Source organism: Rousettus aegyptiacus, unplaced genomic scaffold (genome assembly GCF_014176215.1).
Source record: "Rousettus aegyptiacus isolate mRouAeg1 unplaced genomic scaffold, mRouAeg1.p scaffold_m13_p_15, whole genome shotgun sequence".
In the NCBI taxonomy this organism is placed as follows: Eukaryota; Metazoa; Chordata; class Mammalia; order Chiroptera; family Pteropodidae; genus Rousettus; species Rousettus aegyptiacus.
The window spans coordinates 22,855,558-22,883,309 of NW_023416290.1; the positions used below are offsets into that span (position 1 = coordinate 22,855,558).

Sequence of the window (27,752 nt, forward strand, 5' to 3'; positions counted from 1 at the left end):
ATGGACTTGGTCATGGAAAATAAAGGCCCCACATTGCTAGTGGGTAAGTCTAATAGCTCCATGGGGCAAGAGACTAGAGGCAAACTTACAGGTCATTCCTTGGGTTGGCCGACTGCCCACCACAAATAACTGAGGGATACCCCACAGGAGAGACAGATGAAAAGAACGTACTATCTTAAGGGGGATCTTTGTGTTGTCACTGTGGCCTATCATGAGTTCTCCCATATTGTGTCATGTCGACATGGTGGGATCAGTGCTACAAGAGGAATGGATATGGTACCGACAGCCAGTCTGGCCCCCCCTCAGTGGTGACAGTCTCACCACAAGATAAGACACTGGCATGCAACTTGCCTGATGGAAAAGACTTACCTGTGCTGATACCGTGTCCAATGTTTCTTTACGATATTAGGTCACTTTATGTGAATACCGTGGTTGAGTAGGCATGGTATTATCTCTTAGCCATCTTCATGCCTGTAGCAGGTGATGTAGTAGTGGAAATGCAAGCAAAAGCTTTGGCAAAATATAATACTTGAGCCTTGAATTATACTCATAAAACCCTCAGTCTGGTAACTGATGAAATATATCAAATTAGAAAAGTAATATTGCAAAATCATATGTCCATAGACATCCTAACTGCTGCCCAAGAGGACACTTGTGCCATTCTCCACAGTAAATGTTGTATCTATATCCCAGATCGCCAGCGCAACATCTCACTAGCCTTGGCAGGCCTCTCCCAGGAAATATAGGAAGTCCAGTGGCTCACTGGGGATCTTTTGCAGAAGTGGTAGGCAGACCTAATGTCCACTTGGCACTGGGTCCTAGCTCTCCTAGAAGGTAGAGCCTGACTCTTAGTGGGATGCTGTTGTTCCTTGTATTGTTGTTGTGGTATAAGGGTACGGTACTCTGCCCTCCTGCAGCGATCACTTCCCAAGCTTCAGTAGGTATACAGGAAGAACTCTGAAGGGACATACATTGTATGAAAATACACATACATGGTCCAGAACAAATAGAGATTGTAGTATAAAGAGCATTGTAAGGAAAATCTCGGAAATAATAAAATAAGAAATAAGTTTAGACTTCCCAGAAATGCTGAGGAGAGGTTTTAAAATATATATTACCAGCAAAAAGGTGAAGAAGTAAAATTATTGGAAAAGATGAGACATGTTGAAGGGGAAAGTAATGAAGTGAAGCCAAGGAAGGATAAAAAGACTGGGAAATGGCATCCAGCTATTGTTAAGAATTTAATCACTGGCTCTCAGTGACATTTTATTTAGCTCTCACAATGCCCTTAAAAGTTATGCCTCTTCTAGCCTTCCAAGGAAGCACAAGGGTTGTCATTGTCTAAGGTCACAAAAGGTCAAAGTAAGGACCAAAAATTATTTTCAAATAAATGAAGTGAATTGCTGACATATTTTTATTTTATTTTATTTTATTAAACCTACAGCACCTGATATTCCTAAGTGCTCTCCCATCCAAGTATTAACCAGGCCCGAACCTGCTTAGCTTCAGAGATCAGACAAGATCAGGCACATTCAGGATGACATGGCTATAGACAGATTTTAACAGGATAATAGTAGAATTATTTTCAAAGAGAATAAAGGTAATTAGCATAAAATGGTGAGTTTGGTAAAAAATTTTCAACTAGAATTAAGAAGATATTATTTAAAAATAAGCACCTATGTTGGAACTGTAATAACTAGGTTCTCGCTTGCATTCTAAATAACTTGAGTTAAGAAACTTTTTTTTGCTTTGTTTTGTTTTGTTTCTAATAACTCTCTAAAGATTCAATGAGTCATTTTGGAGATAATGATTTTCACATTCTTGGAGATGTTCAGCATGGTAAAATAAGATGAATTATACTAAACATACTCCAGCATCAAATAGGTTTCAATATCCTGATTCTCTCACGGTGCTGTAGTCAAGTGATTTTCAAACATGAGCAAGTATCAAAATCACCTGTTCTGTTGGTCATCCTATTTGAATGACACATACAATACACACTGCTGTGTCAACCATTTTCTGAATCATGTTATCTATGGTCAGATGTGACAATTTGCATTTCAAAATTCCTCGATGATGCTATGCTCCTGGACAAGAGACAGAATTTGAGAAGCTCTGCTCTATCATGTAACTCTCAGTTTGGCAGAGTTAACAGTAATGAAACATGAACTTTGTCTTTAAAGAGTTAAAAATACAAGTTAGCATATACTATTAAATAAAATAACAGTGTCTGCAGTGAAAAATCCTCAATAAAAATTGTGCTATGTGTACATTATTTTATTTTTACTGCATACATGAAGTCTAGATGAGAACTTGGAATTTTTAGATGGTTACTAGCAGAATATTCTTAAAAGCTTTTATACATTATTGGAGTTAATCAAAAGCAATGAAGGTATCTGAAAACGGGAAACTCAGGGGGGAAAGTTTAAAACTAAAGACTTACTCTCAAGTATAGGTTTTTAAATCTTGTTATTTAGACAGGCAATTTCATTGCTAGCAACTCAAACACCTCAATTCTAGGTATGTTGGTGACAACAGGAGGCTGGTAACAGTTTTCAATATTTTGGCCCTTATACATTATAAACAAACTTGTAAGATTAAAGTATCTTAAAAGTTTACTAAGCCAGTGATATTTCCAAAGGTCAACCTGTCTCTTGAAATCCCATTTTAGATAATAGTAAATGTTGTGTTATGTTCACAGTCCATTTAAATCAGCCATCAAAAGAAGGTATAATCTAGATATGAAGGGACTGCATGTCCAGGGGTAGTAAGAATCTGGAGTTAGTGATTATAGATTCAATATTAAGTTTGCATAGTACCTAAGATAAAGCTCTGAAATTCTTTATTCTATAATCATTTTGTTTTGATCATGTCAGAAAGATTAACCCTTGAAATATTCAGAAGCACACTGTTTTTTGGATGACATTTTATTTTATCCAACCCCATGTTGTCATGGTAACAGGGCAAGCCCATGCCACTGGAGAGAAATGAAAAGACAGTCTGAGGTTATAAAATTTTATGATGTTTGACATCTTGAAGAGAGAGAAGAGATGCATGGATGCACTGATCTTATTAGTACAGGACTAGGGTCACCCTCATACCAGTTAAATTCCACAAATATAATTCTAATAATAAGATTTGGATTCACTAGAGAATTGTTTAGAGATTTGTTCCTTTTAATAAAAAAAAAGCAATGTTTTTGATTTTCTCTCTGATTATTGAATGAAAAATATGAACATATATTTATGAAATATATGATGTATTAGTAAAATAGATATGTATCATAAGCTATCTTTAATCACTTGGAGGCAAAACTCCTGCCCACTGGAACACAAGAGTCTCCAGAAAGGATTTGTATCTTTTATTTATTGGACCCCTTCCTCAAGGCCTAGGACAACACTATGTAATAAATATTTTCACACTAAAATCATGATGAACTGAGTTATTAAATATATTAATTATATCTGGTAAAATTTTAGTAATAAAAAATGGCTTGATTAAAAATAATTTAATTAATTTAAATTTCTAAACATTACAATATTTTTAGAAGTAAATTATATGAAGCATTGGTTTATCAATCCACCCATATAAATTCTGATGTAAATATTTCAAGTATATGTAGAGCTGTCTTTGCTTTGATCTGCATAATTGAGTTTAGCTTACATTTTTTCAAATAGTGTGAGTCTAATCTGAAAATGTCTTATTCTCTTCTGAAGTTTGATATATTAAGTTTCCTAACTTGAAGCACATCAAGATTAATTTATACATATACTCAATTATCTGCCAGATTGTTGAATCCACTGGCAAGCAGCATGCATTTTATGGAATAAAATGATCAGTTTGGGAACATGCCATTTAAACTGAAGTATTATTTAAAAATATCAATATATTTTTAAAGATTGAATTGTATTAATTATTGTTATATAATTAGAAAAGCCATAAATCACATTTGATTAAATATTAATGTTATACATTTTTAAATATTGATTGTGGACTCAGTTTCATTTAAAGATAAGAATTTCCCTGGGAAAATAAGAAATGCAGTTTGTTTGTTTTTTTTATGACTTATAAAAATTTGTTTAGTTTTGTAAATTCTATAATAATAGCTTTACCAATATAAATTCCGTATAGATTTGAGTGTGTGTATGTGCGTCTGTGTACACAAATTGATAAGCTTGGAAATGTTCCACATTTTTATTATAGGATCTTAACAAAAATTTTGACAAAAACATATTTGAAAATCTTCATCATATATATATGTATATGTATATACATATATATATATAGTCTTAATCAACACAATAAGAATTCATCATTCATTTATTCTTTCTTTCTTGATTTTATCCATTGCAGTTGATATAATCAAGTGTGCTCTGCTTAGCTCCTAAACATTCCAAAGGCTCTCTGGGATTATTTTAAACTTGGCGGACTTATAAAAGCCCTTATTTTCCAGCTAGTTTTAAAGATAAAGTTTTATTGCCTCACAAACATGAGTGAATCACATTACACATAACATTGATAAATGTACCACTATGGAGAAAAGACAATATAGTAAGTTTAGATAATAAAATGTTAGGAACTTAAAATATTTAAAATAAGAGATTAACTTTATATAAAGATATACCTCAGAACAACATCCAGTTTTGTAAAAAGGATGACATTAACAATATAGAATATTGTTATCCAAAAGTAGACCTTGGACACCACAATTCAGCGATGATAATTATAAATCAAGAGATTTTGAAAAGTCCTCATCTATGTGGTAGAACAGCACTTTCTAGTAGAACTTTCTGTGATGTTGGAATTCTGCATGTGCACTGCCTTATATGGCAGTTCCTAGCAATACCTTAAATACGGCCCATACAACTTAGGACTGAATTTTACATTTTATTTAATTTTAGTTAATTTAACTTTAAATTAAATAGCCACATATAGCTAGTGTCTGCTATATTGGAAGGTGCAAGTCAGAACAGAAAATGAGCTTTGAAAAAAAGCTGGCTTAATCTATAATGTATTTATTAATGTATACATTAGCATATAGTGAGAGGCAGGTTCCTACTGGGTGGCATGAAGTAGGGGTAATTTCATCATGACAATCACATGAAAAAATATTCATGCAGAAGATTAACTTCTGCCAGTTATCAGGAGAACCCAAATCACTCTTATTAACCAAAGTTGGTCTTATCTATCCCTTAAACAATTTGACAGAATGAAATGAGGGCCTGCAGTAGGCACATATTACTCATAATTCCCTTAAGGTTTTGGAAAACAGAGTTCTGCTTTTCCAGAGCACATTCAGGTGACTAATGGACATTGTGGGGACATGTTATAGGCTAGTGTTGAGATAATCTCTGCCAAATGTATTTGGCAAATTAGAAAATTCAGGTCAACTACAGGAACCCCCCCCCCCCCAGTTCCCATTGAGCTTTTGAAACTTACAAAGCAAAATGTTTATATAACTGATGAAACTTTACTCTTAGGGTTATACACAATGATATAGTAATATACACCCATGTAACTATGATCAAGATATAAATCATTTGTATCACACTATTTGTTTCCCTGTTTATCTTTGGAATCAATCTTTTCCTCTCACCCCAAAAACAAATACTCACCTGCTGTCTGTCACTAGGAATTAGTTTTGCCTATTCTAATACTTCATATAAATTAAACCATAGTCTGTGGTCTTTGGGGTCTGACTTCTTTAAATAAGCATCATATTTTGAGATTCAGCCATGTGTATATATACCAGTAGTTTATTCCTATTTATCACTGAATGGTATTCTTCTTTATAACTATACCACAACTTTGTTTATCTGTTCATTTAGTGATGAACATTTCTGTTATTTACAGTTCTGGATTATTATGCATAATATTTCTATAAATACTCATTTACGAGTAGTATGTATGTTTCGGGGTGTGTGTGTGTGTGTGTGTGTGTGTGCATGTGAGCATATCTACAAACATGCACACACTCACCTGTGCATTTTCAATATTCCTGAGTTAATATCTCAATAGAATTTCTGGATTGCATGGTAAATATTTTTGTTGGAAATTGTGTCAATAAATTAGAGAATTTTGGTTATTTGGGAGGTAATTTAATGGTATATCTAATAACTCTTAATGCTTCTAATTTAGAAATATTTATTTTTTATATTTTATTCTTATGCTCTTCTATTGTAATGGTTTATTATACCTGTGCCTTTTAATAGTTACTGACTATTTTATGAATGTAAATGAAATATAAAATAATAAAACTAAAACCAAAGCCCCAGGCTTGTGTTGCTTATAGTTTTTTATTTTATTAAAATGAAAAATATTTTTATTTATAGAATATGTATTTTGAAAAGCTTAAAGAATGATTTATCATTGCTAAGTATTTTCAGTGATATCGCATAACTTCACTGGCACTTAATGCCACTTTATTTTATTTGATCTACTAATACAAATTATATTACATATAACATATATATTTGTATTATATGCAACTTATACTAAAAAAGTTGGTTCACTTTCTAAGAAAGTATAATGATGATATTAGATGTTATACCTTTAATTAATATAATTTGACAGAAACCCTAACATTTTCAGCACAAAGAACTTCTACAATGTGAGACATTGGCACTGTAAATTGGCTTTCCCACTTTTCTACAGAGAAATCATAGATGGTTGTCCTTGATAGAGGGAACTACCTCAGGAGATACAAGAAGGATAACTAAATTACTTGTTGAAAAGTCTTTGGACTGTGCGAATGACAGCAGTCTCAATTGTTTAATGCAGAACTTTCTACTTCCTGACAGCTGGCTAATTTGTATCCTAAAGATGGTTGTTTTATCTTGGCTCCTATCTTTAAATGACATCATGTTCACATTCTTAGGATTAAAAGCAAAAAACAGAAGATTCAGCAGCCAAAATTTTAGACATTTCAAAGGCAAACACATTCTGTATGCACTTCAAATAAACAAAATTACTTGTCTTTCTGTACAATCAGCACTATATTCATCAACTACTCTCTTAATTCATTTTTACCTATACATGTACAATTCTGGTCATTTCTTAAATGCTTCCTTTCTTTTGTTTTCATCTGGACATTCAGTCAGGAAATAGGACAAATTCACTTTGTTTTTCCAATTTACATATGTGCCTTTTTGTGCAAAGTACATTTTAAAAGATTTGAAGTTAACATTATGAAAAATAGGAAACTTCAATTTTAAGAGATCTTACGTTGTAGGAAGAGACACAAATTAATCTGGAAACTTTATGTTACACAAATGCCTTTAATTGATGTATATAAAATAAGATTAAGCATTATTTTCTCTCCATCTTTAGTTTCATGTTTGTCTCATTATTATATTTATTATTAATATTGTTATTATTATTATTATTATTTACAAAAAGCTGGATTTGTAAGAGCCTACAGAAAAGCAGTAGGACCAAGCATAGGATATAGTCTCTATGTTAGAACAAAACAAGAAAAACTTTGTAGAACCAGGAGTCCTTAAATACTCCTATTCTTGAAAGTCTCATCACTATATCAAATTATTTAAGTTCATTCCATCTGACATTAAACTATAACTTACATGCTTTTATTTAAGAGTTGAATTGATTTGCAGTGATTGATATAATGAAATACTATATAGACATTAATTAAATATGTTTAATTTTGTGTGGTTTTCTACTTGTATTTTGGAGCCCTTTTTTTCCTCCTAGACTCTTAAAAAACTCCTTGATCCTGGGTACTGTTTTACTTAAAGTCTAATGAAAAAAATAGGCTCTAAAGATAGGTACCAGGAATAAAATGGTGATAACACATACATAATTCATCTGCAGGGCAGTAATGGTGGTTTCCTTATCTTTTATTTGATCTCAGGTATTACTTCTTGGAAGACTTGTGGTAAAATATATATAACATAAAATTTATTATTCTAAAGTATACAGTTTAATGGTAATAAGTGCACTTATATTGTTGTGTAACCATCACCATCAAACAATTGTTCTCTATCTTCCCCTCTCTCCAATCTTGGCAGCTATCATTCTTCTTTCCATTTCTATGAGTTTGGCTATCTTAGGTACCTCATATAAGTGGAATTATATTGTCTTTTGTGACTAGATTATTTCACTTAACATAAGGTCCTCAAGGTTCATCTATGTTGCAATATAAGTTAGACTTACTTCCTTTTTAAGGCTGCATGGTATTCTATTGTATGTACATACCATATTTTACTTATCAATTCATCTGTTAATGGACAGTGGATTGCTTTCATCTTTAGGTTATTGTGAATAATGTTTATAGATATAAATTTATCCTTAGAACTTATTTTGCTATGTTCCGTAAATTTAGGTATGTGAGTTTTTATTTTTATTCATCTCTAAGTATTGTCGAATTTCCTTGGTGATTTCTTCTTTGATTCATTGATTGACTAAGAGTATGTGTTTTAATTTCCATGAATTTGTGAATTTTCTAGTTTACTTTCTGTTATTGATTTTTAACTTAATCTTGTGATCAGAGAAGATACTTCGTATGATATGTATCTTTTAAAAAATCTGTTCAACATTAACTTTTAGCCTAACATATGATCTAAAGATCTGGAAAATATCTCACGCACAGTTGGGAAGAACGTGTATGTCATTGTTGTTGGGTAGAGTGCCCTGTATAAGTCTGTTAGATCTAGTTGTTTTATTGCATTGACCCTACACAATTGAGAATGGGATATTAAAGCCTCCAACTATTGTTGTGGAAATGTTTATTTCTCCCTTCATTCTATTAATTTTGGCTTCATCATCTATTTTGATGATGTTAATATGTGGGTAATTATTAATAATTATATATTTTTACTGTATTTAACTTTTATAATATCTTTATCTTTTATAATATTTTGATTTAAACTCTGCTTTGTCTTTTAAAGATACCCTGGTTTCTTTTGGGAGCTATTGTATTGAATATTTTTAACCATTTCTTCACTTTAAATCTATTTGTGTCTTTGGATCTAAAGTGAGTCACTTGTAGACATAAATCTAATCGACTCTTTTTTTAAAATACATTCTGCAAATCTCTGTTTTTTGATTGTAAAGTTTAATTAATTTACACTTATGGTAACAATTGATGAAGAAAAACTTCTATCATTTTGCTATTTGTTTTCTATAAATCTTACAGCTTTTTGCTCCTCATTTCTTTTGACCCTACATTTTTTTGTTGTTTGTTGAGTTTTTGGCAGTGAAATATTTTCAATTACTTTTTTCTAGTAAATGCTATAGCTATTTTCTTTGAAGTTACCATGGGACTTACATATAACATCCTGAAGTTATAACACTCTAATTTTAATTTATTCTATTTTAACCTCAATAATATACACAATTTCTGATCCTTTACAGCTCCATCCCAACCCCTTTTAGTTATTAATATAACAAAACTGCATCTTTAGATGCTGTGTGTCCAAAAGATAAACTAATACTTTTTCGTGCATTGTTTCTTAAATTCTGCAGAAAATAAGATGTGAAGTAATAAACAAGCTACAGCTTTAGACTAATACCTTTATAAATGTATTAACTTAGGATGCAAGTAAGTTCAACATATTCAAGTTAATTTGCAGTAGTAACACATTAATAAATTAATGATAAATATCATATGATTATTTTAATATATACAGAAAAAGCATTTCATAAAATTTAACATTGTTTAATGATAAAACTCTCAAAAACTTGAATAAAAAGGGAAAATAGCACAACATAAAAATGACCATATATGATAAGCCCACAACTAACACACTCAATGGTAAAATGTTGAAAGCTTCCCCACTAAGATCAGGCAAATGATAAGAGTGCCCGTTTTATAAAATATATTTTTTAATTTTTCAGTTATAGTTGGCATACAATATTACAATAGTTTCAGATGTATGATTGCCATGTTTACCACTCTTATGAAACAAAGCACTGAAAGTTCTAGCCAGAGCAATTAGACCAAAAATGCACCTATAGGAAAAAGAATTAAAATTGTATCTGCTTGTGGTTGACATTATCTGGTATATAGAAAGTCCTAGAGCCTATCACAAATCATTGAAAATAATAAACAAATTTAGCATAGCCTCAGGATATAAAATTAACATACAAAAATTGTTTGCCGAGTGACATTAGAGGCATGGCAGCATGAGAGGACCCCTTGATCTTTCCCCTCAAAGTTATAGATTGAACATTTATAATTCAACAATAGACACCCTTGCTTAACATACAAACATGCTCAAAAACATCTGAGGGTGTGCAAATCGGAGCAAACAAGGGGGAAGAAAGGAAGAAGGTCAGAAATGGGAGCAGTAGACACAGCCCAAAGCTCACTCTTGGTTTGGGGAAAAGGGAGGAAACAGGTTACAATGTGCTCTCTCTATAGTCCTGAACATTCCTGCCTGAGTGATCAACATAAAATACAAGTGAACCCAGTGATCATGGCAGACTGAATACAAAAGTGCAACAGCTATATTCTAGTAGCCAACATTGACAGGCAGAAAACAAAGTCATTTTGCCTAGCCACCTACCCATATCCTTCCAGAGCTCACCTCCCCTCATTCTCCCAGAGTTAGCAGGCAGCCCCAGAGTATTAAGTTACAGAGCACAATATCTGCAGCCCTGAGAACTGGAGAGACAGTTCTTGAGTGACAGATGCACATTGTGGTTAATCCCAGTGAAAGTTTGGGATACAGAGGTGAAGCAACTGAAGCTTGGCAGTCAAAAACCACAAATTCACCTGCGACCTCTCCCAGGCCACCACACCCCCATCCATCACTGCTGATCTCAGTGGGCACCTGGGAAACCTCAGGCAATGCAGCACGGTGTATAGCTCCAAGGGCAGCAGCGGGACTTAACAAGCTTGAACTCTATTGCCCATCACATTCCCCCACGGGAGTGGTGCTCTAAGAACGAGGTGACCTGGTCACAGAGGAGATGCCTCCTCAGGGAACACAAGGCATTTTTTACCACCCAGAAGAGCTTGAGAAACTGGTGTAGTGGGAGAGAAAATAAAACATTTGTGCAGTAGTGCCACCAACTGGAAAACAAAAGAAAAACTTCTTCTTATCAACCTGCTGAAAAGGTGTCACTCAAAAAAAAAAAAAAAATGGCAGAGTTAGAATACCATGAACAACCAAGGTAACAAGGCAACTCAGTAAGAAAATTTTAAAATCTCCAGAAACAAACTTAAAGACATGGAAATATGTAATTTAAATGACAGAGAATTCAAGATTACAGTTCTAAAAAAACTAATCTAGATAGACTAACTCAGATAGTTTAAAGAATTCAGAAATCAATTGATGAATGATCTTTACCAAAAGGCCAAAATATTACAACAGAACCAAATAGAAAAAAAAATGAAAAATTTTCAAGAACTATATGACTCCACTAGAAAAAGCAATATAAGAATAACGAGTATACCAGAAGGAGAAGAGCGAGAGATGTGAACACAGAGCCTATTCAAAAAAATAGTCAATGAGAACTTTTTAAAGAAAGAACTGGATTTCCAAACTCAAGAAGCAAAAAGAACATCTAATTACTTCGATCTAAAAAGTGTTTCTCCAAGGTATATTATATTAAAACTGTCAAAAATTAATGACAAAGAAAAAATTCTCAAGGCAGCCAGGGAAAAGAAGACAGTAACCTCTAAGGGAAAACCCACTAGATTATTATCAGGTTTTTCAGCAGAAACTAGAAGTTAGAAGTAGTATATCAAATATTCAAATTATTGAAAGAGATAAATTACCAGACAAGAATATATCCAACAAAGTTCTCCTTTAGATATGGAGGAGAAATAAAGGCCTTTACAGACACACTTAAGTTGAGGAAAATTTTCACTGCAAGACCTGTATTACAGGAAATACTAAAAGGAGTTATTTTACCTGAAACAGAAAGACAAAAGAATATAAAACTATGAATAAGAAGACTAACAGACAGAAGCATGAAATTGCACCTTCAATTTAGAATTGAGTATTATACACTTAAATATTACACAAAGATTAAAGGAGGTAAAAACATTAAAACGAAGAGAGAAGAAGACAATAGCTGCTGCAACTTGGAAATGAACTCACAGCAAAGATAAGGATAATTTGTGACAACAAAATCATAAAAAGAAAAGGGAAAAGTTCTGAATTTGCAAGGGAAAATAGAAATAAGAGGCATTCAGAAGAAAAAGGGCTATTGTATATATAATTTTTTTGCATAAAATTAATTGCAACAACACATAAAAAAAATTTGGAACTGAACAATTCCATTTACAATTGCATCTAAACAAGAAAATACCTGGGAATCAAATTAACCAAAGAGGTAAAAGACCTGTTTTCGGAAAGTTATAAATCATTGAAAAAAAAAAAGAAATTGAAGAAGATACAAATAAATGGAAGCATATGCCATGCTCATGGGTAGGAATAATCAAAATAGTTAAACTAGCCATACTTTTCAAAGCAATCTATAGATTCAGTGCAATCCCTATCAAAATGCCAATGACATTTTTCAGAGAGAACAAATAATCCTAAAATTTATCTGGAACCAAAGAAGACCCGGCATAGCCATGCAATCCTGAGAAAGAACAAAGTTGGAAATATCACACTACCTGATATCATACTATTCTACAAGTCTACAGAAATCAAAACAGCATAGTACTGGCATAAAAATAGATACACTGATAAGTGGACTAGAATAGAGGACCCAGAAATAAATCTATTGCTATACACTCACTTAATATATGACAAAGGAAGCAAGAATATACAATAGGGTAAATACAGTCTCTTCAATAACTGTCGCTGGGAAAATCAGACAAATACACGCAAAAAAGAAAAAAGAAAGAAAGAAATAGGACCATCTTCTTACACTGTATACAAGAATAGACTCAAAGTAGAATAAAGACTTAAATGTAAGACTCGAAATCATAAAAATTCTAGAAGAGAACATAGGCAATATCTCTCTCATATTGGTACTTGTAATTTACTTTTAGACATATCACCTTAGGCAAGAGAAACAAAAGAAAAAATAAACAAATGCAACTACATCAAACTAAAAATTTTTGCACAGTAATGGAAACCATCAATGCAACGAAAATCTACTCATGATACATCTAATAAGAGGTTATTACCCAAAATATCTGAAGAACTCATATAACTCAAAACCAACAACAAAAATGAACAATCCAAAGATATTTCTCCAAAGAAGAAATACAGATGGCCAATAGACATATAAAAAGATGCTCAAAGTTATTAATCATCAGTGAAATGCAGATGAAAACCACAATGAGCTATCACCTCATACCTGTCTGAATGGCCACAATCAATGAAGCAGAAGAAAGAAAATAATAAAAATTAGAGCAGAATTAAATAAAATAGAGAACAAAAAGACTTGAAAAAAGTAATGCAACAAAAGGCTGTTTTTAAAAAAATGATTAATAAAATTAACAAACCCCAGGCAAGATTCACTAAGAAAAAAAAATAGAAAAAACTCAAACAAAATCAGAAATAAAACAGGAGAATTATAACAAATATCAGAGAAATACAAAGGATCATGCAAGAATATTATCAAAGACTATATGCCACAAAATTAAAAAATATAGCAAAAGATGAACAAGTTCTTAGAAATGTATTATGATCCTAGACTGAATCACAAAAAAAGAAACTGGTAAATCTAAATAAACCAATCAACAGTAATGAAATGGAAACAATTATCAAAAATTTCTCACAAAGTAAAAGTACAGGAACAGATGGCTTCACCAGTGAATTCTACTAAACATTCAAAGATAATTTAATACCTACTTTTCTCAGACAATTCCAAAATATTGAAGAGGTAGTACTTCCTAACTCATTTTGAGGCCATCTATTACCCTGACACCAAAACCCACCAAGGATAACATGCATGCATACGCACATGAGCTTGCGCGTGCGCACACACACACACACAAACTACAGACTGATATCTCTGATGAATACAAATGTAAGAATCCTAAACAAAATATTAGTAAATAGAATACAATAACACATTAAAAGATTATACACCATGATCAGTGGGCTTTATTCCAGGGGCACATGGATGGTTTAACATATGCAAATCAATTAATGTGATACCATATAAATGAAATAAAGGATAAAAATCATATGACCATATCAATAAATGCAGAAAAAGTATTTGACAAGATACAGCATCTATTTATTATTAAAACACAATAAAATGGGTATGGAAGGTGTACTTCAAAATAATAAAATATACAATATTTTATTGTATATAAAATATACAATAAATGCTCAGCTAACATCATACTTAATGATGAAAAACTAAGTCTTCCCTCTATGATCAGGAACTTAACAAAGGTGTCTGCTATCACCACTATTATTTAATATAGTTTTGGAAATCCTAGATAGAGAGAAAGAATAAAAAATCACCCAAATAGGAAATGAAGAAATTGAATTGTCACTTTTTGCAAATAATATAATCTTTGTATAGAACACCCTGGACTCCACCAAAAAAAAAAGTAGAAACTATAAACAAATACTGTGAAGTTGCAGGATACGAAATCAACATACAAAAATCCATAGTATTCCTATACTCTAACAATAAATTTTCAGAAAAAAATGAAAAAAATAATTTCTTTTGCAATTGCAACAACTACAACAAAGCTTTGAGGAATTAACTTAATAAAACATGTGAAGGATCTATACACTTAAAACTACAAGACGTCATTCAAATAAATTGAAGAAGCCAAAAAGGAATGGAAAGTTATTCTGTGTTCATGAATTTGAAGAATTAACATAGTGAAAATGACCACATTACTCAAAGCAATATCCAGATTTAATGCAATCCTTTTCCAAATACTCACGGCATTAAAAAAAAAAAAAAGAACAAAACATCATCAGATTTGTATGGAATCACAAAAGATCCTGAATTACCAAAGCAATCCTGAGAAAAAAAAAACACAGTCAGAGGTATCACACTGCCTGACTTCAAATTACACTACAAAGTGACAACAATCAAAACAGTATGGTATTGGCAAAACAAAACAAAACAAAACACAACCACACAAACCAATGGAAAATAATTGATAGCCTAGAAATAAACTCACATATATATGAACAAATAATTTTTGACAAGGAGTGAAATATATACACTAGAGAAAAGAAAGCCTCTTCAATAAATGGTGCTGAGAAAATTGGAAAGCCACGTGCACCAGAATGAAACTAGACTGCTACCTGTTACAATATACCAAAATTAACTCAAAATAGATTAATAACTGAATATAAGACCTGAAACAATACAATGTATAGAAGGAAACATAGATACTCAAATTATGAACCTTGGTTTTAGAGAGGATCTTATGACCTCAAAGGCAAGGGAAGTAAAAGCAAAAATAAATGAGCGGGACTATATCAAACTAAAAAGTTTCTGCACAACAAAAGATACTATCAACTAAACAAAGAGGCAACCCACTGAATGTAGTAGAAGATATTTTCAAACAACACTTTCATAAAGGGGTTAATATCCAAAATATAAAAAAATCAACAACAAAAAATTAAACAATCCAATTAAAAACCTGGCAGAGGACCTGAACAGACACTTCTCCCAAGAAGACATACAAATGGCCGACAGATGTATGAAAAGATGCTAACTTCATTAGCAATTAGGGAAATGCAAATCAAAACCACAATGAGTTACCACTATGCACATGTTAACATGGCTATAATTAACGAGACAAGTAATAATAAGTGTCGGAGAGGTTGTACAGAAAGGGAACACTGTACACTGCTGGCTGGAATGTAAATTGGCACAGCCACTTTGGAAAACAGTATAGAGGTTCCTCAAGAAACTAAAAATAGAATTACAATATGACCCAGCAATTCCTTTTCTATACATCTATCCCCCACATTTGAAAACATTTATTTGTAAAGATACATGTACCCCTATGTTCATTGCAACATTTTTCACAATGACTAAAACATGGAAACATCCAATATGCTCTTTGATAAACGATTGGATAAAGAAAACATGGTCCATACATGCAGTGAAATATTATTCAGCCATAAGAAAGACAAAATATTGTCACTTGTGACAATGTAGACGGATCTTGAGATTATCATGCTAAGCAAAATAGTTAGACAGAAAAAGTCAAGAACCAGATAATTTCATGATATAAAACTGAGAGTGACAAATGAAGAAGACAAACAAACAAATAAAAACCCATAGACACAGACAACAGTTTGGTCGTTACCAGAGAGAAATAAGGAGGAAGAGGTAGAAAAGGGTAAAGAGTGTCAAATATATGGTGATAGAAGGAGACTTGACTTTGTGTGGTGAACACACAATACAATGTGCAAATTATGTATAGAATTGTACATTCAAAACATATAATTTTATTAAACAATGTACTCCAATAAATATAATAATAAAAAGCCGTATCTACATGCTAACAATTAACTATATAAAAAATAAATAAAAAATAACCCCATTTACAAAGGAATCAAAAACAATAAGATAATTAGAAATAAATTTAAGTGAAAAATCTATACATTCAAAACAATTTTACACTGATAAAAGAAGTTGATGAAAACATCAATAAATGGAGACATTCTGTGCTCATGGATTCAAAGAATTAATACCGTTAAAAAGTCTATACTACTCAGAGCCATCTATTGATTTATAATTCAATACAAAGAACTAAAAAATATAAAAATGGAAGATAGAAAACATAAAAAAAAAGTCAAAAATAAAGGCACCAATTACTGAAGTGAAGAATACATTACAGGGAATAAACTGTAAGTTAAATGAAGCAGAGAATCAAAATAACTCTTGGAAGACAAGATAACAAAACACGTCCAATTGAAAGGGGAGAAAGAAAAATGAATAAAAGAAAATGACAACAGTTTAAGAAATCTCTGGCACATCAAATGTAACAAAATTCACATCATGGGGGTACCAGAAGGAGAATCCATAGAGCAAGGAATTGAAAACCTATTTCGAGAAATAACAACAGACAAATTTCTTAATTGAGCAAATACAATAGACATACAAGCCCAAGAAGTGCAGAGAGTCCCAGACGAGATGAAAGCAAAGAGGCCCACACCAAGACACATCATAATTATAATGCCAGTGGTTAAAGACTGACCGAGGATCTTAAAAATAGAGCAATAATTTACATACAAGGGAGCTCCTATAATATTGACAGTTGATTTCTCAACAGACATCTTGCAGGTCAGAAGTGATTGGCACAAAATATTGAAAGTAATAAAAAGCAAGAACCTACAATAAATATTACTCTACTCAGCATGGCTATCAGATTCCAAGGTGAGATAAAAAACAAAAGATTAAAATATAAATAAGAAAATACAGGAAAGAAAAATATCTCACTGACAAAGGTGAACACATAATAAAAGCAATGAATCAACAAAGACTAAAGCTAGCACAAAGGTTAAAAGGCAAAAGTGGAAAAATCATGTGTAATTACAATAATAAATTAAGGATTGCACACAAACATATATACATAAAAGAAGTAAAACATAATGGCAAAAAGATAAACATAGAGGGGTAAGCACAATCGGTAATGGTTTTTAAAAATGTGTATGAACTTGAGCAATGATTAAATTAAAATAGACTCTTTTAAACATATAGAGGAATCACATTATAACCACAAACCAAGTATCTAACAAGTGATATACATGAAACAGAAAGAAATCCAAACATGACACTATTAAAAGTCATCGATATACAAGAGAAGAGAGCAAGATAATAAGAAATAGAAGAAAAAAACCAGAACTACAAAACAATTAATAAAATGACAATAATTATATACATATCAAATATTACTTTAAATGTAAATGTACTAAATGGTCCAATCAAAAGACATAGGATGAACAAATGGATAAAAATAATAAAATAAGACCAATACATATGTTGATTGAAAGAGACTCACTTTAGAATAAAAGACACACAGGATGAAAGTACAAGGATGTAAAAAAACATTTCATGCAAATGGAGACAAAACAAGCTAAAGTAGCAATATTTATATCAGTCGAAGTAGACTTTAAGACAAGGACTATAAAATGTAAGAAAGGAGAACATTTGATAATGAAAAAGTGATCAATGCAACAAGAGAAAATAACTCTCAAAAGCATCTATGTACTCAACATTGGAGCATTGAAATATATAAATCAAGTGTCAGTGGACATAAAGAGAGAGATCAACAGTCATACGGTCATAGTAGGGGTCTTTAACAACCTTTTGACATCAAGGAATAGATAACCAGACAGAAAATCAGGAAGGAAACAGTGGCTTTAAATGACATATTAGACTAGATGGGCGTAATACTTTTGAGACACTATACCCAAGAGCAGTAGAATACAAATTTTTCTCAAGTGGAGAGGAAACATCTTCCAGGATATATAATACATTAGTGTACAAAATAAGTCTCAATAAATTTAATAAGGTTAAAGTCATATTAAGTATCTTCTCTGAATACAATGGTATGATACTAAGTGTCAGTTATAAGAAGAAAACTGAAAAAGACATAAACACATTAATACTAATTAACATTGAGAAAAAGAAAGAAATCAAAAGATATTTTGAGAAACATAAGAATGAAAACACAACAATCCCAAATCTATGGGACACAACAAAAGCATTCTTAAGAAGGAAATTCATATACCACAGGCTCACATCAAGTAACAAACAAACAAAAAATTCGAATAAACAATCTAACCATGCCGGTAAAGGAATTAAACAGAGAAAAACAAACAAAACCCAAAGTGAGTAGAAGGAAGAAAATAATAAAGATAAGAGCAGAAATAAATAAAATAAAGTCTAAAAAAAAAACCAGAAAAGATTGGAAACAAGAGCAGGTTCTTTAAAGAGACAAACAAAATTAATAAATCTTCAGCTGAACATATCAAAGAGAGGGGGGCGGAGAGAGAGAGAGAGAGAGAGAGAGAGAACTAAAATAAATCCAGAAATGAAAGAGAAGAATTGACAATCAAGAAATAAAAAGGATTATAAAAAAAATACTAGGAAGTTATATACCAACAAATTGGACAACCTGGAAGAAATTGATAAGTTTCTAGAACACATAATTTTGCAAGGTTGAAACAGAAAATTTGAACAGATCAATAACTACTAACAAGATCAAATCAGTAATCAAAAAATTTCCAACAAATAAAAGCCTGGAATAGTTGAATTTACATGTGAATTTTACCAAACATTAAAAAAAATAATATCTATTCTTCTTAAACTATTTGAAAAAACTGAAGAGGAAGGAGGCTCCCAAACTCATTACATGAGGCTAGTGTTACCCTTATACCAAAACAATACAAAAAGGAAAATTATAGGCCAATATTCCTGATAAACATAGTTTCAAAGGTCCTCAACAAAATATAGCAAACCAAATTTAATAGTATTCTAAAAAAAATTATACACCTTAATCAAATATAATTCATTCTTAGGATGCAAAGCCAGTTCAATATCTGTACATCAAATATTATGATACACCTCATAAAAAATGAAGGATCAAAATCATATGATCTTATCAATAGATGCAGAAAAAGCACTTGACAAAATTCAATATTCTTTTATAATATAAATTCTTAACAAAGTTGAGATAGAGGGAACATACTTCACCATGATAAAAGCACCTATGAAAAACCCATAGCAAACATCCTACTCAGTGGTGAAATACTAAAAGATTTTTTTTGAGGTCAAGAACAACACAAGGATGCCTACTTTTCCTATTTTTATCTGACATAGAATTGAATGTCCTAATCATAGCAATCAGACAAGAAAACAAAATAAAAGACATTCTAAATAGAAAAGAAGAATTAAAACAATCATATTTACCAATGACATGATACTATTTAGAGAGAACCTTAAAAAATTCACCAAAGAATAATTGGAACTACTAAATGAGTTCTGTATAGTAGCAAAATAAAAATTAATATTCAGAAATTGATTATATTTTTATAATCCAATAACAATTGTCAGAAAGAGAAATTAAGAAAACAATCCTATTATATCTGCATCAAAAATAATAAAATACCTAAAAATAAATTAAACCAAGAAGGTAAAAGACATGTACTTGAAAACTTATGACATTGAAGAAGATAGATATGAATGAAAGAATATACTGTGCTAATGAATAGAAAGAATCAACATCATTAAAAAAATCCATACTACCCCAAATAATGTACAGATTCGGTAAAATCTCTGTCAAAATACTAATGTCAGTTTTTATAGAAATAAAACAAATAATCTTAAAATTTCTATGGAATCATAAAAAACTTGAAAAGCCAAAGCCATCTTGAGAAATAAGCAGAAAGTTGGAGGTATCGCAATACCTGATATCAAACTATAAATGTCTATAGTAATCAAAACAGCAATGTACTGGCATGAAAACAGATTCACAAGTCGATGGAGCAAATAAAGAAACCAGAAATAAAGCCATGCCTGTATGGTCAACTAATGTGACAAAGGAAGCAAATATATATATATTGGGGTAAAGACAGTTTCTTCAATAAAGTGTTGGAAAAGCTAGACAGACACATGAAAAAAATGAAGCTGGATCACTCTCTTATATCATATACAAGAATAAACTTAAAAGGAATTAAAAACTTAAATGTAAGACCTGAAACCATAAAACTCCTAGGAAAAAAACACAACCATTTAATGTTTGACATCGCTCTTAGTAATATTGTTTTTAGATATGTATCCATGGGTAAAGGTAACAAAAAATAAATAAATGGAATTAAACTAAAAAGTTTTTGCAAAACAAATAAATCCATCTCCAAAACAAAAAGACAAACGGAATGAAAAAAGATACATCTAATAGAGAGTATAATATTAAAAATGTAGAAAGAATTCAGACAACACCAATCCAATTAAAACATGGACAGAGGACCACGACAAACTTTTATCTATAGATGATTTACAGATCACCAATAGACATGAAAAGATGTTCAACATCACTAATCATCAGAGAAATGTAAATTAAAACCACAATGATATTTTACCTCACATCTGTCAGAATAGTTATCATTACTTAATCAATAAACAACAAGCATTGGAGAATATGTGAAGAAAAAAGAACACTTGTGTTAGTGGGATTGCAAATGGGTGTAGCCACTATAGAAAACATCACAAATTTTCCTTGAAAAAATTTTAAAAATAAAACTTCTCTGTGACCCAGCAATTCTATTTCTGGGTATTTATTCAAAGAAATGCAAAACACTAATTTGAAAAGACATAACTTTTCCTATGTTCATTGTAGTATTATTTACAATAGCCGAATATAGAAGCAAACTAAGTGTCCATTGATAATGGATAGATAAAAAAAGTTGGTACATATATACAAAAGAATATTACTCCATCAAAGAAAATAAAATCTTGCCATTAGAGACAACATGGATGGATGTAGATGATATTATGCTAATTGAAATAAGTTAAACAAACACAAATATCATATAATTTCACTTATGTATGAAAATAAAAATATAAACAAACAAATCAGAAGCAAACTCATAGATACAGAGAACATTTTTATGGTTGCCAAATGGGAGGCAGCTTGAGAGGATGGGTGGACAAATGGAAGGAATTAGGATGCACAAATTGCCAGTTATAAAAAGTCACAAGACTGTAAATTACAGAATAGAAAATAAAATCAATAATATTATAATAACTATGTATTGTGTCAGATGGGTACCATACTTATTAAAAGAATAACTTCATAAGTTATATAAATGTTCAATTACTATGTCATACACTTACAACAAATATAATATTATATGTTAACAGTAATTGAAAAATAAAAAAATAAATGGAGCTGAGAAAGCTTGACATTCACATGTCAAAAAATAAAATTGGACTCTTATGTTACACCATTAACAAAAAATAACTCAAAGTGGATTAAGCACTTTGTAACAGCAATGTCTGAAAAACTTTGAGATGAAAAGAGGAATAAAATTTCTTGTCCTTGGTCATGGAATACTTTTTTGGGATAACTTTTTTTGGATAAATAGCACAGGCAACAAAAGCAGAAATCTACAAAAGGGATTGTATTAACCTAAAATTTTTCTCAAAGCAAAATAAACGATTATCAGAATGAAGAGGCAACATGCAGAATAAGAGAAAATATTTGCAAGCCATATATCTAATAAGGGGTTAACATCCAAAATTCATAAAGAATTTATATAATTCTATAGCTATATACATACATATATATGTATATATATAGCTATAGATATATGATTTTATAAAGGGCAGAGGACTTAAATATACATTTCTCTAAAAAATGACATGCAAATAGATAATAGGTGTATGAAAAGGTGCTCAACATCACTAATCAAGAAAATGTAAATCAAAACTATAATATATCATCAAACATGTGTTAGAATGACAATTGTCAAAAGGACAAGAGGTAATAAATACTGGTGAGGAGGTGAAGAAAAGGAAACTCTCACTGTCAGTGGGAATGTGAATGTGTAAGTCATTATGAAAAACAGTATGAAGTTTTCTCGAAAAAAAAAAAAAAAGAAAGAAAGAAACTAAGATAGTAATACCATACAATCAAGGAGTCACACTTCTAAAGTATACATGTAAAAAAGAGATTATTCTCTTGAAAAAGTAAATACACTCTCATGTTTATTGCAGCATTAGTCACAATAGACAAGACATGAAAACAACCTAACTATCCATTGACAGATGAATGAATAAAGAATGTGGTAAATATATGTCATGGAGCAGTATTCAGGTATGAAAAAGAAAAATTCCTAATTTGTAATAACATAGATGAACCCTGTGGACATAATGCTAAGTGAAATAACTTGTACAGAGAAAGATAATTACTGTATTATCTCATTTATATTTGAAATCTAAAAAACTTGAACTCTAAGTAACAGTGTACAATGGTGTTTGCCAGGGGCTGAGCGGTGGGGAATATGAGGAGGTATTGATCAAACGGTAAAAATTTTTCATTATAAAATGGACAAGTTCTGGAGATAAGGTATAACACAATGATTATAGTTAATACTACACCGTAGAATTAAAAGTTGATATAAAAGTAGAGTTTTAATGTTCTCATCATACCAAAAACAAATGCAAAAACAATGACAACAGAATGATAACTTTGTGAGGTGAAGGATGCATTAACCAACCTTATTTTGGTAAGCATTTTGCAATATATATGTGTGTCAAATCATCACATTTTACACCTTAAACTTATACAATATTATATATCAATTATATCTCAACTGAGCTTGAAAAGTAGTATAAAAAAAGTTAGTATCTGTGTGAATTGATAATTATGTTGATTCACTTACTGTAGTGATTATTTCACAGTGTATGCTAAATTATCAAGTTGTATACCAAAAATATTTATAATTTAAAATTGTTGATTACATCTTAATAAAACTGGAAAAAAAACATATAAAAATTCATTAGTCTCTTAAATCATGAAGAAAACAAAAATTCAAGGTACAAATTCAAATAACTACCCATGCATTTATATTTATTGAGATCTTTATTTCTACATGTGGCTTTGAGTTACTGTACAGTGTTCTTTCATTTCAACCTGCAGGAGTCTCCTTATCATTTATTTGAAGACTGGTCTAGTGATAATGCATTCCTTCAGATTTTTTTAAACTGGGAATATCTTAATTTCTTCATCACTGTTAAAGGACAGCTTTGCCAAATAAAGAATTATTGATTGATGGTGTTTTTTCTTTCAGCACTATATCTGCCCTTCAAAATTTCCGGTGGAAAATTGGCTGTTTACCGTGGACTTTTAGCATGCAAAGAGTTGCTTCTCTTACTGTTTTCAAATTTTTTTCTTTGTCTTAGACTTTTGACAGTTTGATTATAACAGTTTATACTACTTAGACTTTCCTGAGCTTTTTGAATGTTTATTTTTATGTCTTTCAACAAGTTTGTAAAGTGTATTTTATTCGAATAATCTCTCTATTCTTTTCTCATTTTTGCACCTACTCATACTTCCACAGTGTATATGTTAGTCTTCTTGATGGAGTCCCACAGCTCTTAGGCTCTTTTCATTTTTCTCCAATCCTTTTTCTTTTGTTCCTCAGACTTGATCATTTATGTTGTCCTATCTTCACGTTTGCTGCTAAAATCTGTCTTTCAATCCCTCTACTAAATCTTTTATTTCAGTTACTGTGTTTTCAGCTTAAGATTTTTTTTGCTCTTTTTTAAAAGTTTCCTACCTTTATATTTATATTTCCATTTGTTCACACATAACTATCATAACTTCCTCCACATCTTGCCTTAGTTCTTCGAACATTTTTAAGAGAGTTATTTTAAAGCCTTTATCTTTTATATCAACCATCTGTTCTTTCTCATGGATGGTTTCTGTTGGTTCTGTTGGCTTATAATTTTCTCCTTACATGAATCATATTTTTATTTTTCTTTGTGTATCCCGTAATTTATTTTGATTGTTGAAAACTAGATATTTGAATCAAATAATTTGGTTAAATCTAGAAATCATATTATCTCCCTCCTCTGCGGTTTCTATTATTTATTTATTTATCTATCTATCTATCTATCTATTTATTTATTTATTTATTTGTTTGTTTGTTTATTTATTGCATTGCTGCAGGCTATCTTTGTGCTGGGGATCAGTCTGGGGTATAAACTTAATGTCTCATCTTTTATGAGACTACATTTCCCTGGGTATGTACACTGACCTTATCAATTTGCCTGTACATATGATGGTTTTTCAACATCCTACATTTTAAATGTCTGGCTCTCTACACCCAACTCAACTCCCAAAACGAGAAAGGAAACGAAAAATTTTTAAATAGGGAGGGGAAAGATGCTAGATTTTTAAATTCCTGGAAAGTCATGTCAACCCAACTGGGAGAGATTTGGGGCAGCAGAAAGTGAGGTAAAACAATGACTGCCCATTTCTGTTTGTACTTCCAATATAAGAAGCAGCAATCATCAATAAGAAAACAGTTTCTTGACATCTAGAGAACAGGATTCTTATTGTCCATCCTGGATACTGAAAAATGTGTGCAAGCTAGTCCAGAAATATGCATGGCTGTTGTCCATGGGACTGAGTAGGTAGCTTCTACTGAGCTAAAGCTGAAATTAACTGGGAATTAATGTTCACATATTTGCCCAGATGTTGCAAACCTTCTAAATGACTCTAGTATTCCAAAAATAGTTACATATCACAGATTCTATGAGTGTGATTGTTGTCAAAGCAGGGAGACAGATTTCTTGTTCTTATTTTTCTCTCTTCCCAGAATTCTTCCACACTTGCTTTATTCTTGAGACATCTTCATCTTGGGTTGTCAACACCCCATTTACTCAAATACTGATTGCCTGCATGCTCCATCTACTTGGTGTCTATGTTTTGGGCTGTATATTGATTGTGATTATCTCACCATGGTGAACTGATAAGAGCAAATAAATATTTCCTATCAGATAGCTAATAAAAATGGATTATCTTTCCCAGTGCCTTAGTGCAGTTGTATTACTTTTTGTTTTTATGTACACAGATTTCTGGGATGTCTTTTATGTACTGTATAAAATGAAAGAAACCTCGAATAGTTATTCCACAAATATAGCCTCTAAATAAGCATATATGAACTATGGAGGAAACATATGTATCAGCAAAACAAATTTAAGAAGTAAGCAGATAATTAAGATAAATGGTAAAGGACTTTAAAGAAATTGAGTCTAGTTTCTTCAAAACAATTTCTTTTAACAGTTTCCCTTACCATATACTTGTCTCTTTTCCTGTACATCTTCCAGAAAGTATCATTGAACAAGAATATTATTTCTAATCTTTCTATTTGTTTTTTAACCAGGTCTTGAAGAAGATTCAAGTAAAAGGCAAGTAATCAATTCAACAATATTTATTGCATTTCTAACATGTACCAACCCAGTAGATATCTACCATATACTGAGAATATAATAATAGATTATAGATTACATTAGTTAGGTAAGATTCTTCAGAGAAACAGGAGCAGTAGAACATGTGTGTGCGTGTGTGTGTGTGTGTGTGTGTGTGTGTGTGTGTGTGTGTGTTTATGTGTGTGTTTATGTGTGTGGCATTAAAACTCTAATTAAGCTTCTCACCAATTGCTGCCAATATGGTGTTCAGGTGCTTCACGGAGATTGGCCTATGTCTCCTTTGGGCCTCATGCCGGGAAGCTGGTCATGAGTGTAGGTGTTATTGATTAGAATAGGACTTTGGTTGATGGACTTTGCACTCAAGTAAGGAGAAAGTCTATGCATTTCAAATGCATGCAGCTCACTGACTTCAAGTTCCCACACAGTGCCTGTCAGAAGTATGGTTGACAAGCCTGGTAGAAGGCAAATATCAATACAAAATGGGTAGCTGTAAGATGGGCCAAGAATATTGAAGCCTGAGAAAAGAAAGCCAAGATGACAGATTTTGATCATTACAAAGTCATAAAGGCAAAGCAAATGAGGAACCAAACAATCGAGCTTGAAGTTAGAAAGTTTCAAAAGGCAGCTCTCCTGAAAGCTTCTCCCCCAAAGCACTTGCTGCTAAAGATGCAGCTGCTGGAGCTGCTGCAAAGTTTCCAGTAAAAAAGATGACCACCTCAGACAAGAAGGCTCCTGCTCAGAGGCGGCATCTCCAAAAGCTCAGAGGGGTCTGAAAGCTCCACCCCAGAAAGCACTTGCTACAAAGGCATGTGGTATAAGACCATAAGAGGCTGTTATAAAAGGAATAAAGGTTCTTTCTGACACATTGACCAAAAAAAACTCTAATACCACAGATATGATATTAATATAATATATCTAATATAATATATATTATAGTATATAGTATATATACGTGTGTGTGTGTGTGTGTGTGTGTGTGTGTGTGTGTGTGTAAAGTGACACATAATTAATGGATCTGGACTGTCCAAAATATGTAGGACATACTAGCAATGCTAGAAGATTGTAGAATCTGATAAGAGTTGATGTTGCAGTTTTAGGTCTGAATTCCACAGACTGACAAGCTGGAAACTCAATCAAGATTTCAATGTTTTGGAGTTCTCCTTTCATAGGAACCTCAGTTTTTGCTCAGAAGATCTTAAACTGATTGCATGGGCCCATTCACATTATGGAAAGTAATCTACTTTACTCAAATTCTACTGATTTAAATGTTAATCACAAAAACATACCTTCAAAACAAAATCTAGATTTTTGTTTGAGCAAACAACTGGACATCATAGTTTAGCCAAGGTGACTATCACAGGAATTATCAGAAAAATTCATAGACATTATTTTTAGAGAGATGATGAAGATACTGATAATAATAATGTAATATTAAAAACAGTTATTAAAAATAAAGATAATATCCAGAGTATTTATAAGTTCTGTATGTGGTTGAAATCTATATATGTTTTTATTGTACTATTTTTTGCAACTCCTCTCAGAATAGGTTTGATTTTTTTAACATACCATTTTTTTGGAAAAAGATATTATAAACAAATATATTTTGAGCAAATGTTAAGTATCATATGTGCAATAACATACCTGTACATGCATTCAATACTGACTAGTCCATTTTATTGGAAATTTAGTAAAGAGATCAGAAAATCTTCCCAGAAGAGTTGGATCTTACAAAACAAAGAGTTTTTGAACAAGCAAATTGGTGGGGCAAAAAGGAGTAAAAATAAGTTTTGTCATATGATCATACTGAGTAATGATTTGAGAGCCTGAATATTTCTTACTAAAGAAATTTGATTCATTATTATTCTCAGCATAAATATTATATCCCAAGCAGA

At 31.5% G+C, this 27,752-nt stretch overlaps 2 pseudogenes; one reads left to right on the forward strand and one right to left on the reverse strand.

Moving 5' to 3' along the window:
- Positions 1–26,686, forward strand: LOC107514049 (annotated as a pseudogene).
- On the reverse strand, positions 1,436–1,554 carry LOC118612263 (annotated as a pseudogene).
- Positions 26,687–27,752: the final 1,066 nt, after the last annotated feature.